General features: G+C 46.2%; 1 protein-coding gene across 4 annotated transcripts in view; it reads left to right on the top strand.

Moving 5' to 3' along the window:
* elmo1 (engulfment and cell motility 1 (ced-12 homolog, C. elegans)) overlaps window positions 1–17,348 on the top strand; it is a 308,339-nt gene that overhangs the window by 20,003 nt on the left and 270,988 nt on the right. The gene's annotated exons all lie outside the window — the stretch shown is intronic.

Here is a 17,348-nt window from a genome sequence, read left to right as displayed (position 1 = left end):
TTTTGCGTCTATCTTTGGTTTAAACCAGCATCTGCAGTTCCTTCCGACACGTTACTTCAGTAAGAGTTTTACATTTCAAACTTTGGGGAGTTTCCTCTGTGGTTTCTCTCGTGGGTGGACGGCAGTCTTTTGCATTGGGCTTGATGTCCCATCAAGCATGCATGCTGTCACCACTACATTGATGTTTAAGCACTCTGGCAGCTTTTTTTAATCAACAGATGTTGAGGTTTCCTCCTCCGAGTTTTAGTTCTCTTTGGCACAAATTAAGTCGGAACTAGAAGTTACATCAGTACGGTTAAAATAACTCTAAGCTGCTCACTTTTGACCTCTTAAGTTAGACTTAACAAAACATTCCAAGTGGTTTCCTGTCTTCAAATGTGAAGATTCAATTTAAGCTTGGTGATCTAATTGTGACTTTTGTCTGTAATGCAAGTTTAATTAGAAGGCAGATACAAAATGCTGGAGTAATTGAGTGGGGCAGGCAGCATCTCTGGAGAGAAGGAATGGGTGACATTTCCGGTCGAGACCCCTCTTCAGTCTGAAGAAGGGTCTCGACCCGAAACTCACCCGTTCCTTCTCCCCAGAGATGCTGCCTGTCCCGCTGAATTACTCCAGCATTTTGTGTCTACCTTCGATTTAAACCAGCATCTGCAGTTGTTTCCTATTTAATTAGAAGGCTCCAGATCCAGAACATATTGTGTCCATTTCCCTCCACAGATGCCACCTGATCCTTTGGAGACTGAGGGGAGCCCTGGTTTTATAAAACCACGAGAGGAATAAATGGTATTTATTCACGAAATGCTGGAGTAACTCAGCAGGTCAGACAGCATCTTAGGAGAGAAGGAATGGGTGACGTTTCGGGTCGAGACCCTTCTTCAGACTGAAGAAGTCTGAAGAAGGGTCTCGACCCGAAACGTCACCCATTCCTTCTCTCCTGAGATGCTGCCTGACCTGCTGAGTTACTCCAGCATTTTGTGAATAAATACCTTCGATTTGTACCAGCATCTGCAGTTATTTTCTTATAGAGGTATAAATGGGGTGGGCAGTCAGAACCTTTTTCCCTGGGGTGGAAATGACTAAAAAACTCGAGGGCATAACTTTGAGGTAGAGAGAGACAAAGTTTAAAGGAGATATGTGGGAGAATGTTTTTGCACAGATGTTGGTGGGTTGCTGGAATGCGCTGCCAGGGGTGGTGGCTGCAGGTAAATATGGTAGTGGCATTTAAGAGGCTTTTCCATTGGCACTTATGAATGTGGAGGGATATAGATCACACGTGCAGGAAGAGGTGATTAGTCCGACTTGGCATCATGTTCGGTGTGGACATTATGGGCCTATTCATGTACTGTTGTCTCTGTGCATTGACCCGCTGAATACCTCCAGCAGTTATTTTTGCCTGTAATTAGTAACATCCTGTCCAAACATCGTGCCTGAGTTGCACCGTGCAAATTAACAGGTTACAGTGAAATGGAACCACAAAAAAACCCAAAAAAAAACCAATTATAGGTTCATTAAAATAGAGAAAATGTTTTGCAGTTGGTGCTGGCAATTTCCAGCTCGAACAAGATCGGCGGCAGAGAATTACAATTAATTCCCCGTGGTCATTTTAAGAACAGAAATGAAGAACATTGCAATAGAAATAAGGAAAGTGCTTCTTTGTTGAATAATTACTTTGTGCATCCTTCACTATCACATTTATTTTTTGAAGTTACTCATTCACAGGATGTCGATTTCACTGGTGAGGCTGCAAGTTTTTGCACACCCTCTTTGACCTTGAGCGGGTGGTAACGTGCTGCCACTGCGGCCTCTTCGATGGCGATTGTGCTTTCACTATTTAACGGGGAGTTCCACAATTTTGGTCCAGCAACGGGGAAGGGCTAAATCTGCATGTGGGAGCATGAATGCGATGGAATCTTGTGTTTTTTGTTCAGCACATGTGCATGCTGTCCGATTACCCAGTTTCCTGACTTCGAGGTCAAAGAAGTCTTTCTGCAGTGCAAGTTGAAAATGGTGTACATGGCAGAAATGCCCAGCGCCCGTATGGAGTAAATCTTTTAGAAATAGGTGCAGGGGTATTTCTTTCTCTCAATAGACAATAGACAATAGGCGCAGGAGTAGGCCATTCGGCCCTTCGATCCAGCACCGCCATTCAGTATGATCATGGCTGATCATTCAGAATCAGTAAGAAAGGACTGCAGATGCTGGTTTAAATTGAAGGTCGATACAAAATGCTGGAGTAACTCAGCGGGTCAGGCAGCATCTCTGGAGAGATTTTTTTAGAACGTTTTTTTAGAACGGAGATGAGGAAAAACTTTTTCAGTCAGAGAGTAGTAAATCTGTGGAATTCTCTGCCTCAGGAGGCAGTGGAGGCCAATTCTCTGAATGCATTTCAGAGAGCTAGATAGAGCTCTTAAGGATAGCGGAGTCAGGGGGTATGGGGAGAAGGCAGGAACGGGGTATTGATTGAGAATGATCAGCCATGATCACATTGAATGGCGGTGCTGGCTCGAAGGGCCGAATGGCCTACTCCTGCACCTATTCTCAATTGTCTATTGAGAGAAAGAATGGGTGACGTTTCGGGTCGAGACCCTTCTTCAAACCCTTCTTCTGAAGAAAGGGTCTCGACCCGAAACGTCACCCATTCCCTCTCTCCAGAGATGCTGCCTGACCTGCTGAGTTACTCCAGCATTTTGTGTCTACCATCCAGTACCATGTTCCTGCTTTCTCCCCATATCCCATGATTCTGTTAGCCCTAAGAACTATATCTAACTCTCTCTTGAATATACCCAGCGAATTGGCCTCCACTGATAGAGAATTCCACAGGTTCACAACACTCTGGCTGAAAAAGTTTTTTCTCATCTCAGTCCTAAATGGCCTACCTCTTATTCTTAAAATGTAACCCCTGGGTCTGGACTCCCCCAACATGAGGATCATTTTTCCTGCATCTTGCCTGTCCAATCCCTTAAGAATTTTATATGTTTCTATAAGATCCCCTCTCATCCTTCTAAATTCCAGTGAATATAAGCCCAGTCGATCGATTCTTTTAGATCATCGATTAGGACTACTGATCGAAGGTATTTATTCACAAAATGCTGGAGTAACTCAGCAGGTCAGGCAGCACCCAGTCTGAAGAAGGGTCTCGACCCGAAACATCGCCTATTCCTTCTCTCCTGATATGCTGCATGACCTACTGAGTTACTCCAGCATTTTGTGAATAAATACCTTCGATTTGTACCAGCATCTGCAGTTATTTTCTTACATTAGGACGACTGATCGAGTCGGCTACTGATTTGAGGGGAAGAGTTTCAGGAGTGTTGTTGGAGAGGCTCTCATCTGGGCACGTGGAGAGCCTTCCATCACATTCTTGACTTGTGTGGAGGTAGATGTTGGAAAGGTGATGGGGAATCGAGTGGCAGGTCTCTGCTTGAAAACATACGGTTTGAGAATTGCTTTTGTAACCATGGCGAAATACAAGCATAGGAGTACGGTGTTTACAAACCTGTTGTGCTGCTGCAAGTAAGAAATTCATTGTTCCGTTTTGGTACATATAGAGAAACATAGAAAGACAGATGCAGGAGTAGGCCATTCGGCCCTTCGAGCCAGCACAAATATGATCATGGCTGATCATCTCAAATCAGTATCCCGTTCCTGTTTTTTCCCCATATCCCTTGATTCTTTTAATCCTAAGAGCTAAATCTAACTCTCTCTTGAAAACATCCAGTGAATTGGCCTCCACTGCCTTCTGTGGCAAAGAATTCCATAATTCTGGGTGAAAACATTTTTCCTCATCTCAGTCCTAAATGGTCGATCCCTTATTCTTAAACTGTGACCCTTGGTTCTGGACTCCCCCAATATCGAGAACATTTTTCCTGCATCTAGCCTGTCCAATCCCTTAAGAATTGTACAGTACATGTCCCATCCTTCTAAATTCCAGTGAATATAAGCCCAGTCGATCCATTCTTTAACCACCAAGGTGGTTAAATGGATGAGCTGTAATACAGCACAAAAGGTTTAAGAGATTGAGTGGCCTGGTTTTGTGCCTGTAACTGTACTCAGACCAGTTTCCAAGGATTTGTTGCACAATGAATATGTCCATGTATATCTGGGTTTGAGCGTATTTATGAGCAATCAGCTCGCAGTCGTGTTTGATTGCAATTTGAACTTTATATGAGACACGACTGCAGATTAAGGAAGTAATACCAGCCAGCGTTCAGTGGAACATGGTGAAGAGCAGCCAACCCAGATGGCCTTAGTCTGGAACATGAAACGGTTTCAGAGAGAAAATAGTAGAGAGCTCTGAATGTAATCTTCCAAGCATTGTCAGATGTGGAAGATTGCGTTGACTGACTGGATGGCCACAGATGTAAAGCCTTGGCTCTACAATTGAACACAAGCTAGAATGTTTAGCTTGGCATCAGCAGTGGGTAAAACTCTAAATCCTTTAACACTGGATAAAAATGAGTAATCGCCTTTGGTGAACTGATCGTGCGCCCCCCTCAATCTAATTTTCAGTAGGGTCCACAAGTTCAACTTTTTTGAGTATGTCATCGTAAGTTAAAGATAAGTCTTCCTAACCTCTTCATCAGTGGATCCTAGTTATGTAGGCATTTAAAGTTGGACCTCACAATAGACAATAGGTGCAGGAGTAGGCCATTCGGCCCTTCGAGCCAGCACCACCATTCAATGTGATCATGGCTGATCATTCTCAATCAGTACCCCGTTCCTGCCTTCCCCCCATACCCCCTGACTCCGCTATCCTTAAGAGCTCTATCTAGCTCTCTCTTGAAAGCATTCAGAGAATTGGCCTCCACTGCCTTTTGAGGCAGTGAATTCCACAGATTTACAACTCTCTGACTGAAAAAGTTTTTCCTCATCTCTGTTCTAAATGGCCTACCCCTTATTCTTAAACTGTGGCCCCTGGTTCTGGACTCCCCCAACATTGGGAACATGTTTCCTGCCTCTAACGTGTCCAACCCCTTAATAATCTTATATGTTTCAATAAGATCCCCTCTCATCCTTCTAAATTCCAGTGTATATAAGCCTAGTGGCTCCAGTCTTTCAACATACGACAGTCCCGCCATTCCGGGAATTAACCTAGTAAACCTACGCTGCACGCCCTCAATAGCAAGAATATCCTTCCTCAAATTTGGAGACCAAAACTGCACACAGTACTCCAGGTGCGGTCTCACTAGGGCCCTGTACAACTGCAGAAGGTCCTCTTTGCTCCTATACTCAACTCCTCTTGTTATGAAGGCTTTTTCCCCATATCTCTTGATTCTTTTAATCCTTAGAGCTAAATCTAACTCTCTCTTGAAAACATCCAGTGAATTGGCCTCCACTGCCTTCTGTGGCAAATAATTCCACAGATTCGCAACTCTCTCGGTGAAAACATTTTTCCTCAAATCAGTCCTAAATGGTCGATCCCTTATTCTTAAACTGTGACCCCTGGTTCTGGACTCCCCCAACATCGAGAACATTTTTCCTGCATCTAGCCTGTCCAATCCCTTAAGAATTGTACAGTACATGTCCCATCCTTCTAAATTCCAGTGAATATAAGCCCAGTCGATCCATTCTTTAACCACCAAGGTGGTTAAATGGATGAGCTGTAATACAGCACAAAAGGTTTAAGAGATTGAACGGCCTGGTTTTGTGCCTGTAACTGTACTCAGTCCAGTTTCCAAGGATTTGTTGCACAATGAATATGTCCATGTATACCTGGGTTTGAGCGTATTTATGAGCAATCAGCTCGCAGTCGTGTTTGATTGCTATTTGAACTTTATATGAGACACGACTGCACATTAAGGAAGTAATACCAGCCAGCGTTCAGTGGAACATGGTGAAGAGCAGCCAACCCAGATGGCCTTAGTCTGGAACATGAAACAGTTTCAGAGAGAAAATAGTAGAGAGCTCTGAATGTAATCTTCCAAGCATTTTCAGATGTGGAAGATTGCGTTGACTGACTGGATGGCCACAGATGTAAAGCCTTGGCTCTACAATTGAACACAAGCTACAATGTTTAGCTTGGCATCAGCAGTGGGTAAAACTCTAAATCCTTTAACACTGGATAAAAATGAGTAATCGCCTTTGGTGAACTGATCGTGCGCCCCCCTCAATCTAATTTTCAGTAGGGTCCACAAGTTCAACTTCTTTGAGTATGTCATCGTAAGTTAAAGATAAGTCTTCCTAACTTCTTCATCAGTGGATCCTAGTTATGTAGGCATTTAAAGTTGGACCTCACAATAGACAATAGGTGCAGGAGTAGGCCATTCGGCCCTTCGAGCCAGCACCACCATTCAATGTGATCATGGCTGATCATTCTCAATCAGTACCCCGTTCCTGCCTTCCCCCCATACCCCCTGACTCCGCTATCCTTAAGAGCTCTATCTAGCTCTCTCTTGAAAGCATTCAGAGAATTGGCCTCCACTGCCTTTTGAGGCAGAGAATTCCACAGATTTACAACTCTCTGACTGAAAAAGTTTTTCCTCATCTCTGTTCTAAATGGCCTACCCCTTATTCTTAAACTGTGGCCCCTGGTTTTGGACTCCCCCAACATTGGGAACATGTTTCCTGCCTCTAACTTGTCCAACCCCTTAATAATCTTATATGTTTCAATAAGATCCCCTCTCATCCTTCTAAATTCCAGTGTATATAAGCCTAGTCGCTCCAGTTTTTCAACATACGACAGTCCCGCCATTCCGGGAATTAACCCAGTAAACCTACGCTGCACGCCCTCAATAGCAAGAATATCCTTCCTCAAATTTGGAGACCAAAACTGCACACAGTACTCCAGGTGCGGTGTCACTAGGGCCCTGTATAACTGCAGAAGGACCTCTTTGCTCCTATACTCAACTCCTCTTGTTATGAAGGCCAACATTCCATTGGCTTTCTTCACTGCCTGCTGTACCTGCATGCTTCCTTTCAGTGACTGATGCACTAGGACACCCAGATCTCGTTGTACGTCCCCTTTTCCTAACTTGACACCATTCAGATAATAATCTGCCTTCCTATTCTTGCCACCAAAGTGGATAACCTCACACTTATCCACATTAAACTGCATCTGCCATGCATCTGCCCACTCACACAGCCTGTCCAAGTCACCCTGCAACCTCATAGTATCTTCCTCACAGTTCACTCTGCCCCCCAGCTTTGTGTCATCTGCAAATTTGCTAATGTTACTTTTAATCCCTTCATCCAAGTCATTAATGTATATTGCAAATAGCTGCGAGTCCCAGCACCGAGCCTTGCGGTACCCCACTAGTCACTGCCTGCCATTCTGAAAGGGACACATTTATCCCCACTCTTTGCTTTCTGTCTGTCAACCAATTTTCTATCCATGTCAGTACTCTACCCCCAATACCATGTGCTCTAACTTTGCACACTAATCTCCTATGTGGGACCTTGTCGAAGGCTTTCTGAAAGTCAAGGTACACTACATCCACCGGCTCTCCCCTGTCCATTTTCCTAGTTACATCCTCAAAAAATTCCAGAAGATTAGTCAAGCATGATTTCCCCTTCGTAAATCCATGCTGACTCGGAACGATCCTGCTACTGCTATCCAAATGCTCCGAAATTTCGTCTTTTAAAATTGACTCCAGCATCTTCCCCACCACTGATGTCAGACTAACTGGTCTATAATTTCCTGTTTCCTCTCTCCCTCCTTTCTTAAAAAGTGGAATAACATTAGCTACCCTCCAATCCACAGGAACTGTTCCTGAATCTATAGAACATTGGAAAATTATCACCAATGCGTCCATGATTTCTAGAGCCACCTCCTTAAGTACCCTGGGATGCAGACCATCAGGCCCTGGGGATTTATCAGCCTTCAGTCCCATCGGTCTACCCAACACCATTTCCTGCCTAATGTGGATTTCCTTCAGTTCCTCCGTCACCCTAGGATCTCTGGCCACTAGAACATCTGGGAGATTGTTTGTATCTTCCATTTCCTTGTTCCCCGTAATAAATTCCCCTGCTTCTGTCTTCAAGGGACCCACATTTGCCTTAACTATTTTTTTCCTCTTCGCATACCTAATGAGGCTTTTACTATCCTCCTTTATATTATTGGCCAGCTTACCTTCGTACCTCATCTTTTCTCCCCGTATTGCCTTTTTAATTATCTTCTGTTGCTCTTTAGAAGAGTCCCAATCCTCTGGCTTCCCACTCTTATTTGCTATATTATACTTATTCTCTTTTATTTTTATGCTGTCCTTGACTTCCCTTGTCAGCCACGGGTGCCTCTTACTCCCCTTAGAATCTTTCCTCCTCTTTGGGATGAATTGCTCCTGCAACTTCTGCATTATTCCCAGGAATACCTGCCATTGCTGTTCCACCGTCTTCCCTGCGAGGGCCTCCTTCCAGTCAAATCTGGCCAGCTCCTGCCTCATGCCTCTGTAATCCCCTTTGCTATACTGTAATACTGACACTTTCGATTTTCCCTTCTCCCTCTCAATTTGTAGATTAAAACTTATCATATTATGATCACTGCCTCCTAATGGCTCTTTTACCTCGAGTTCCCATATCAAATCAGGTTCATTACTCAACACTAAATCCAGAATTGCCTTCTCCCTGGTAGGCTCCAGTACAAGCTGTTCTAAGAATCCATCTCGGAGGCACTCCACAAACTCCCTTTCCTGGGGTCCAGTACCAACCTGATTTTCCCAGTCTATCTGCATGTTGAAATCTCCCATAACCACCGTAGCATTACATTCATAAGAATTCATAAGTGTTGCATTGCAATTTTGGTATTGGACTTTGGGCTGGTCACTTTAGTACAAGATGATAAGAAGGAGCAACTGTTTTCCCAGCATACAGAACTTGATGAAGTGTAGACCATCCTGAAGAACATCCATTTCTGTCAACCACCCGGCCCTTCAATATTCTGATACCCACCCGCGGAATTCATTGCCATGACGGCCGTGGAGGCCAAGTAATTAGGTATGTTTAAAACGGAGATTGATATTGTTTTGATTAGTAAGGGTTCTTGAATAGTAATTTCAAAGGTGACGGAGAGGAGGCAGGAGAATGGGGTTGAGCAGGAAAGATAGATTAGCCATGATTGAATGGCGGAGTGGACTCGATGGGCCGAATGGCCTAATTCTGTGCTTATAACATGAGCTTATGAACCTACACGTTTAGGACAATTTACAGTGTCCAGTTAACCTTTATCTGTGCACTGGGGAAGACTTGATTGTATTCATGTATAGTCTGTTCCTTGACTGGGTAGCACGTAAATAAAAGTTTTTCATTGTGTCTCAGTACCTGCGATAATAAACTAATCATGTTACTAAACATTTATTTACAAAATGCTGGAGTAACTCAGCAGGTCAGGCAGCATCTCGGGAGAGAAGGAATGGGTGACGTTTCGCGTCGAGACCCTTCTTCAGTCTGAAGAAGGGTCTCGACCCGAAACGTCACCCATTCCTTCTCTCCCGAGATGCTGCCTGACCTGCTGAGTTACTCCAGCATTTTGTGAATAAATCGATTTGTACCAGCATCTGCAGTTATTTTCTTATGTTACTAAACATGATGTGTTGAAAAATTGTAAAGGATATGCAGGGAATGGAGGGATATGGATTATGTGCATGCAGATGAAGGTTGGCATCCTGTTCAGCATTGACATTGTGGACTTCAGGGCCTGTTCCCGGGCTGTACAGTTTTATCTTCTAAGTCCCAGTCAATTTTGGGGAATTTAGTCACCCACTAAGACAACCCTGTTGATTTAGCATCTTTGCATACATATCTTACCGCATCTAACCAACCTACCACAACTAAAGAGCAGTCCTGTACTACTTTCTGTCTCATTGGAGACCCTTGGACTATCTTTGATCGGACTTTACTGTCTTTTAGACAATAGACAATAGGTGCAGGAGTAGGCCATTCGGCCCTTCGAGCCAGCAATGAACTAAACGTTATTCCCGTTATTATTTATTTGTACACTGTGAATGGCTCGATTGTAATCATGTATTGTCTTTCGCTAACTGGTTAGCACGCAACAAAGGCTTTTCACTGTACCTCAATGACAATACATGATTGTACTGTATGACAATAAACAAAACTATCTGTTCCTCTATTTTCCTCTTGGTACTCAGGGGCCAATCATTCTTATTTCTAAACTCTACACATATCGTCTCAGCAGATAAACGCTCTCTGAGTGGTGCTGAGACAGAATGATGGAATGAGGAATTAAATGTAACATCTCCAAGTTTGCGGATGACACAAAGCTGGGTGGCAGTGTGAGCCGCGAGGAGGATGCTATGAGGCTGCAGGGTGCCTTGGATAGGTTGGATGAGTGGGCAGATGCATAGCAGATGCAGAACAATATGGATAACTATGAGGTTATCCACTTTGGTGGCAAGAACAAGAATGCAGATTAGTATCTGAATGGTGTCAGATTAGGAAAAGGGGAGGTGCAACGAGACCTGGGCGTCCTAGTGCATCAGTCACTGAAAGTAAGCATGCAGATACAGCAGGCAGTGAAGAAAGCAAATGGCATGTTGGGCTTCATAGCGAGAGGATTTGAGTATCGGAGCAAGGCGGTCCTACTGCAGTTGTACAGGGCCCTAGTGGGACCACACTGGGGTATTGTAACTTCATGTAACCCTTGCTTTCCCTCTCTCTCCATCCCTACCCCATCCTAGTTCTCTGACCAGTCTGACTGTCTTCCTGATTACCTTTTATCTTTGTATGCTTCGTTGTTACCTTTCTCTAGCTAATAATGATCTATACATTTTCCTCAATCTTATCCCCTTTGATGTCTTTTTTTCATAACTTACGCTTCCATATCTCTGTGTCTCCCTCTCCCCTGACTCTCAGTCTGAAGAAGGGTCTCGACCCAAAATGTCGCCCATTCCTTCTATCCAGAGATGCTGCCTGAGTAACTCCCGCATTTTGTGCCTTATGTTTATGATGGAATTTAAATTCTCCTTGGGAATAAATGAGATTGAATTTATCACTTAATGATTGGGGTTAACTTTGCACAAGTTCTAAAATCATTTGTGAGATTTATTCTTTTGTAGGCCTTTAACAAATGACTGAATTTACACTACCGTCATTGTGCGGAAAGAGGACTAGCTGGCTACCTCTTCACAAAGGCTACGCCCACAGAGGTTGCAGTTTTATATTGTGGCATCTATGAAGTCTATACTACAATACCAATCTGTTCTTTGGTATGAATTATTAAATGCTTTGAATATTGAAGAATTAGCTTGTAAAGTGCTTCATTGAGATGCCTGGTGAGTCTTTGTCAAATTGTGTTAAAAGCATTAACCGCAGGAATTGTCATTTGTGGAGACATTTGCATGGGAACAGATTCTCAGTCTGAAGAAGAGTCTCAACCCGCACTAAGTGCCCACACTAACACAATCCTACACTCACTGTGGACAATTTACAATTTTACCAAGCCTATTAACCTACAAACCTGTACGTCTTTGGAGTGTGGGAGGAAACCGGAGCTCCCAGAAGAAGAAGGGTCTCGACGTGAAACGTCACCCATTCCTTCTCTCCAGAGATGCTGCCTGTCCCGCTGAGTTAGTCCAGCTTTTTGTGTCTATCTTCCGGAGAAAACCCGCGCAGGTCATGGGGAGAACCTGCAAACTTGTCCAAAACACCCTTCTACCTCTCTTCCAAAAATTGGGCTAGTTGAGGGGATCAAGGGAATCTTTGTCATCAAAGTTGCTGACATGGGCAATGCCTTTTGGAAAACTGACCTCTACCTCAGAGGTTAAATATTGGCATTCCTATTACACCCCATGTCTTCCCCTGGACCATAAAATCACCTCTGAACATCAGGCATCGTGCCCCTGATAGTCTCTGACCTAATTTATTTGGGAGATCTTCCCTCTATAGTCTCCAGCTGTATAGTTTTCCTACCCTTGCATAACTGCCTTCAACCTCCTCCCTGACACATCAGACGTCACCTAGTTCCAAACCACTTATCTTCAGCAAGTGAACCCAGTGCAACTACATCTTCATCCCACACCAAGGTGGCCTGAAGGCCCATCACCCTCCTTCAAATAGAGACTCAACCAGCTACCCTCCAAAATGGGTCCGATCAGTGCACATGTCCTCCATGGGGTCTCCAGCAGCGCCTTATCCATGTTATTCTTGGATAGAGCGGATGTGGAGAGGATGTTTTCACAAGTGGGGGAGTCTAGGACTAGAGGTCATAGCCTCAGTCAATTAAAGGACGTTCTTTTAGGGAGCAGAAATTTATTTAGTCAGAGGGTGGTGAATCTGTGGAATTCTTTGCCACAGAAGGATGTGGAGGCCACGTCAGTGGATATTTTTACGGCATAGATAGATAGATTCTTGATTAGTACAGGTGTCAGAAGTTATAGGAAGAAGGCAGGAGAATGGGGTTAGGAGGAAGAGATAGTTCAGCCATGACTGAATGGCGGAATAGATTGATGGGCCGAATGGCCTAATTCTACTCCTATACCTTATGACCTTCTGATCCCTCGGCCTTAGTATTCAACGGCATCACCTTCAGCAGGTTTCCCCATTGTTTATTGTTGCTCATTACTCTTCTCTGCATCATCTTTATCACAAGTGACAGGTGTACCGACTCCATTTTCCACACTTCCAGTCCCATCCAGAGCTCCTCGCATTTTCGAACAAGGTTTCTCCTTGTCTTCCGCCCGACTGGCTTCCACACGTAATTGATCAATCATCCGCTAACTTTAACTATCTTCAATGAGATGCCACCACAAAAATATCGTCCACCTTTCTTCCTATCTCCCCCCTTCCCCCCTCAAGGACTGCCCTTCCACGGCTTACCGATTCAGTTCAAGCTTTGCATCCATCTCCAGCAATAGCCATTCCCATTTGTCACGACATCCTCCCATGCAATGGCAGGAGATGCAATACTTGCTCCTTTACCTCTTCCTTCCCCCCCCCCCACCCCCCTGCATCCTCTCAACTGCAGATCAGAATCAGAATTACCTTTATTGTCATCCAAAAAAAACAAGTCTTTTGGACGAGATTTCGTCACCCACAGTCCAACAGTAAGAGCAATAAAATAAGCAATAACACACACAAACACAAACCAACACAAAACAAAAAAAGAAACATCCATCACAGTGAGTCTCCTCCAGTCACCTCCTCACTGTGATGGAAGGCCAGAATGTCTTTTCTCTTCCCCTGCCGCCTTCTCCCGCGGTCAGGCTGTTGAAGTTGCCACGTTCCAGGCCACGGCGGACGGTGAAAGGTCCGTAGCGGGCCGACCCGAGCCCCGCGATTCGGGGCAGGCGAAGACGCTGCCGCTGCACGTCGGGGCGGTCGGGGCTCCCGACATTGAAGCCCCCGCCGGGCGGAGAAAATCCCGCGGCCTATTTTAGGCCGCGCCGGATGGTGAAAGGTCCGCGGCAGGTTGACTTCTGTTTCCAGTTTTGAAAGCATTAAATAAGTAGACGATGAATTTGCCTGTATATTGGAGAAGCTAAATGCAGATTGGTTGATTTCTCTGCAGAGTATTTTTCTTTACCTACAGCCGTGAGTTCCAATTGTCTGTCTTTAATTCCTCATCCAACTTCCAATCTGACCTGTCTGTCTTTGGTGTGCTGCACTTAACTTGGTTTAGTTTCGAGATACAGAGCAGACGGAAACAGGCCCTTCGACCCACCGAGCCCGCACCGACCAGCGATCCCCACACATTAACACTGTCCTACACTCGGGACAATTTTTTACATTTATACCAAGCCAATTAACCTACCAACCTTGGAGTGTGGAAGGAAACCAAAGTTCTCAGAGAAAATCCACGCAGGTCACAGTGAGAATATACAGGCAGCACCCGTAGCCGGGATCGAACCTGGGTCTTTGGCACTGTAAGCGCTGTAAAGCGGCAACTTTACCTCTGCAACGTGCACTGTTCCAACAAATCCCACATACGTTTGAGGACATGCACCTGTTCTGTGCAGTCAACCTTCGGGGTCTCCATATTGAATTCAATGATTACTGATACCGGTCGTCCCAGGTTTTGTCAGAGCTGTCCAATTCTGACGACATGCCATCATTCTGTAACTTTCTATCTCTATTTTTCTCCCTCTGCAGATGCTGCCTGACCTGCTGGGTTCTTCCAGCATTTTCTGTTTTTATCATGTACTAGACCAAGTGGACTCGTTGGGCCCAAACCTCTCCTGCATTGGTGCAGTACCCTCTCCTCCCCCCCTTCCCTCCCACCCCCTCCCTAACTAGGAGACAGATTTAAACTTTAAAATGTAAATAACTTTAAAAATATAACACCGATTTCAATGAAACTTCTTCCATTAGCACCAAAGGGACAACGGTGAGTAAGGAGGGCCTAAAATTGTCGCGCTATCGTGTACCGTTTTGGCTGTAGTTCAGGAACAAACAAACAAACGAGAGTTTTAGTATATAGATTTCCAGAATCTGCAGGGTATTTTTGTGGAGATTTGTATGTTGGTTATTGAGTGAGGTAATTAGAGGGTAAGATAAAATATGTTACTGCTTGTGATGTAGAAAGCTAAGTAGCACTTCCTAGGTTTTTTCTTTAAAAGAAAGTTTCTGAATTCTCTGAATGCATTCAAGAGAGAGCTAGATAAAGCTCTTAAGGATAGCGGAGTCAGGGGGTATGGGGAGAAGGCAGGAACGGGGTACTGATTGAGAATGATCAGCCATGATCACATTGAATGGCGGTGTTGGCTCGAAGGGCCGAATGGCCTCCTCCTGCACCTATTGTCTATTGTCTATTGAAATGATACGATACCATAGAACTTTATTCATCCCAGGAGGGAAATAGATTTGCCAAACACAAAATACATGAAACATTAGATTAAATTAATTAAATTTATTTATTAATAATTGATGCTCTCTGACCTGCTGAGTTACTCGAGCACTTTGCGTCTACCTGTAGTGACTCCACAGGTTTCAAGCTTCAACAGTTGTAGATGTAAAGTTGTTTGTTGGGGTCTTTGGATCAGAAAATGGAGTGAGATCAAACCAGGCTCCTGGATCTGTCTGCCACCAAGTGAGCCCTTGCTTTGAAGTCAATGTAGTCATGATTCTTCTCACAGCCTTCATTATTGAACCTTACTATTGAATGGGGCATTGTTAATGACCAGTAGTTTTTTTTTAGATTTAGAGATACAGCGCAGAAACAGGCCCTTCGGCCCACCGGGTCCGCGCCGCCAAGCGATCCCCGCACATTAACACTATCCTACAACCACTAGGGACAATTCTTTTAAAAAAAACATTTGCCCAGCCAATTAACCTACAAACCTGTGCGTCTTTGGAGAGTGTGGGAGGAAACCGAAGATCTCGGAGAAAACCCACGCAGGTCACGGGGAGAACGTACAAACTCCGTATAGTACAGCACCCGTAGTCAGGATCGAACCTGAGTCTCCGACGCTGCATTCACTGTAAGGCAGCAACTCTACCGCTGCGCCACCTTGCCGCCATGCATAGCTGTGAAGCCGTGCACCGTGTATGTTGTGAGTGGTGCTGTCACATTGGGAACAAGTATTAACGGTTCCGAACATTGGTCATCCATTAAATTGGTCATTTTCCACTTGCATTTAAAACTATGACAAAGGCGGTGTTGGGGGAATTTCAGTTGGTTTATCAAGCGGGGAAAAGATGAGCTAAATCAATAATAATTAGAAGATGTTGGGGCCAGGGAACCTACCCGAGCCCGGAGAGAAGCCAAAACTGACGGCACGGAAGACGGCAGGGCGGAGGATGGAGGAACAATGTCACCCGGCACCCGCAGGGGCGAGCCATGGACGAGTTCCGCCGAGGAAGTACCCAGATCGGACTTAGAGGCCGTGCGAATACCGAGGAAGACCCAAGGCAGCTGGTCAGCCCAGTCAGGGCCGGTCAGGCGGGCACAGAGGGACGCCTTCAGCTGTCGGTGGAAGCGTTCTACCATCCCGTTAGCCTGGGGATGATAGGCGGTAGTCTGCTGCAAGCGAGACCCATACAGCTGCGCAAGCGCGACCCACAGGGACGAGGTGAACTGGGCACCCCGGTCGGTAGTGATGATGGCCGGGACGGGCAACCCAATGTAACGTCAGGGCCCGTGCACAGGAGTCCGCCGAGGTGTCCGACAACAGAAAAGCCTCCGGCCAATGAGTAAAACGGTCGACCACCGTCAGGAGATGAGTGTAGCCCCTAGAGGAAGGCAATGGACCAACCAAATCCACGTGAATGTGGAGAAAACGGACGGGCGGAACCACGAAATTCTGGAAAGGAGGCTGGACGTGGCGGTGGACCTTGGAGGTCTGGCACGGGACACAGGCGCGGGCCCAGGCGGCCACCTGCTTCCGCAGGCCGTGCCAGACAAATCGGGCGGCCACCATAGCTGAGGTCGCCCGAATGGACGGGTGTGCCAGGCCATGAATGGCCTCGAAAACCTCACGCCGCAGGGCGGTCGGCACAACCGGACGGGGTCGGGGAAGGGAAACGTCACACCAAAGTGTGGTACCTGTGGGGCCGCACGCCACCTGGGCCAACCGCAACCCTGAGGCGGTGGAGGCGTACGCTGAGGCAATGTCTTCTAGGCGCTGAGCCTCCGCTAGCTCCCGAAAATCCACCTCGCCCCCCACCGCAGCAACAGAGGAACTGGCCGGCCGGGACAGGGCGTCAGCAACGGCGTTAAGCCTACCCGCGATGTGGCGAACATCCGTGGTGAACTCCGAAATGAGGGTGAGGTGCCGTTGCTGGCGGGCCGACCACGGATCAGAAACCTTAGAAAAAGCAAACGTGAGGGGTTTGTGATCCGTGTAGGCAACAAAAGAGCGGCCCTCCAAAAAATAGCGAAAAATGACGAACAGCTGAATAGAGGGCTAGGAGCTCCCTGTCGAAGGCACTGTAGTTCAGCTCAGGTCGACTAAGCTGCCGGCTGAAAAATGCCAGAGGCTGCCAGTGACCATTGACCTGTTGCTCTAAGACCCCACCCACTGCCACGTCTGAGGCGTCCACCGTCAGGGCCGTGGGGGCAGAGGAGCGGGGGTGCACGAGCATGGTGGCGTTGGCGAGGGCCAGCTTGACTGCATCAAAGGCCGCCTCAGCAGCTGTGGACCAAACCAACTCAGCGGGATTACCCGCGAGGCATTGAAAAGGGGGGCGCATGATCTGAGCTGCCGCAGGCACGAACCGGTGATAAAAATTCACCATGCCCACGAATTCCTGCAAGCCCTTGATGGTGGTATGGCGGGGAAAAGAGCGGACGGCGTCCACCTTAGTGGCACCGGCCGGTGTGACCAGGTGACCCAGGAAATCCACCGAGGACAGGCCGAACTGGCATTTGGACGGGTGGAGGATCAGGCCGTGGTCCTGCAGCCTCTGGAACACAGTGCGAAGGTGGACCAGGTGCTCTGGGACCGAACGACTAGCAACCA

This window comes from Rhinoraja longicauda, chromosome 2 (assembly GCF_053455715.1).
Source record: "Rhinoraja longicauda isolate Sanriku21f chromosome 2, sRhiLon1.1, whole genome shotgun sequence".
In the NCBI taxonomy this organism is placed as follows: Eukaryota; Metazoa; Chordata; class Chondrichthyes; order Rajiformes; family Arhynchobatidae; genus Rhinoraja; species Rhinoraja longicauda.
This window is presented reverse-complemented; position numbering and strand designations above follow the sequence as displayed.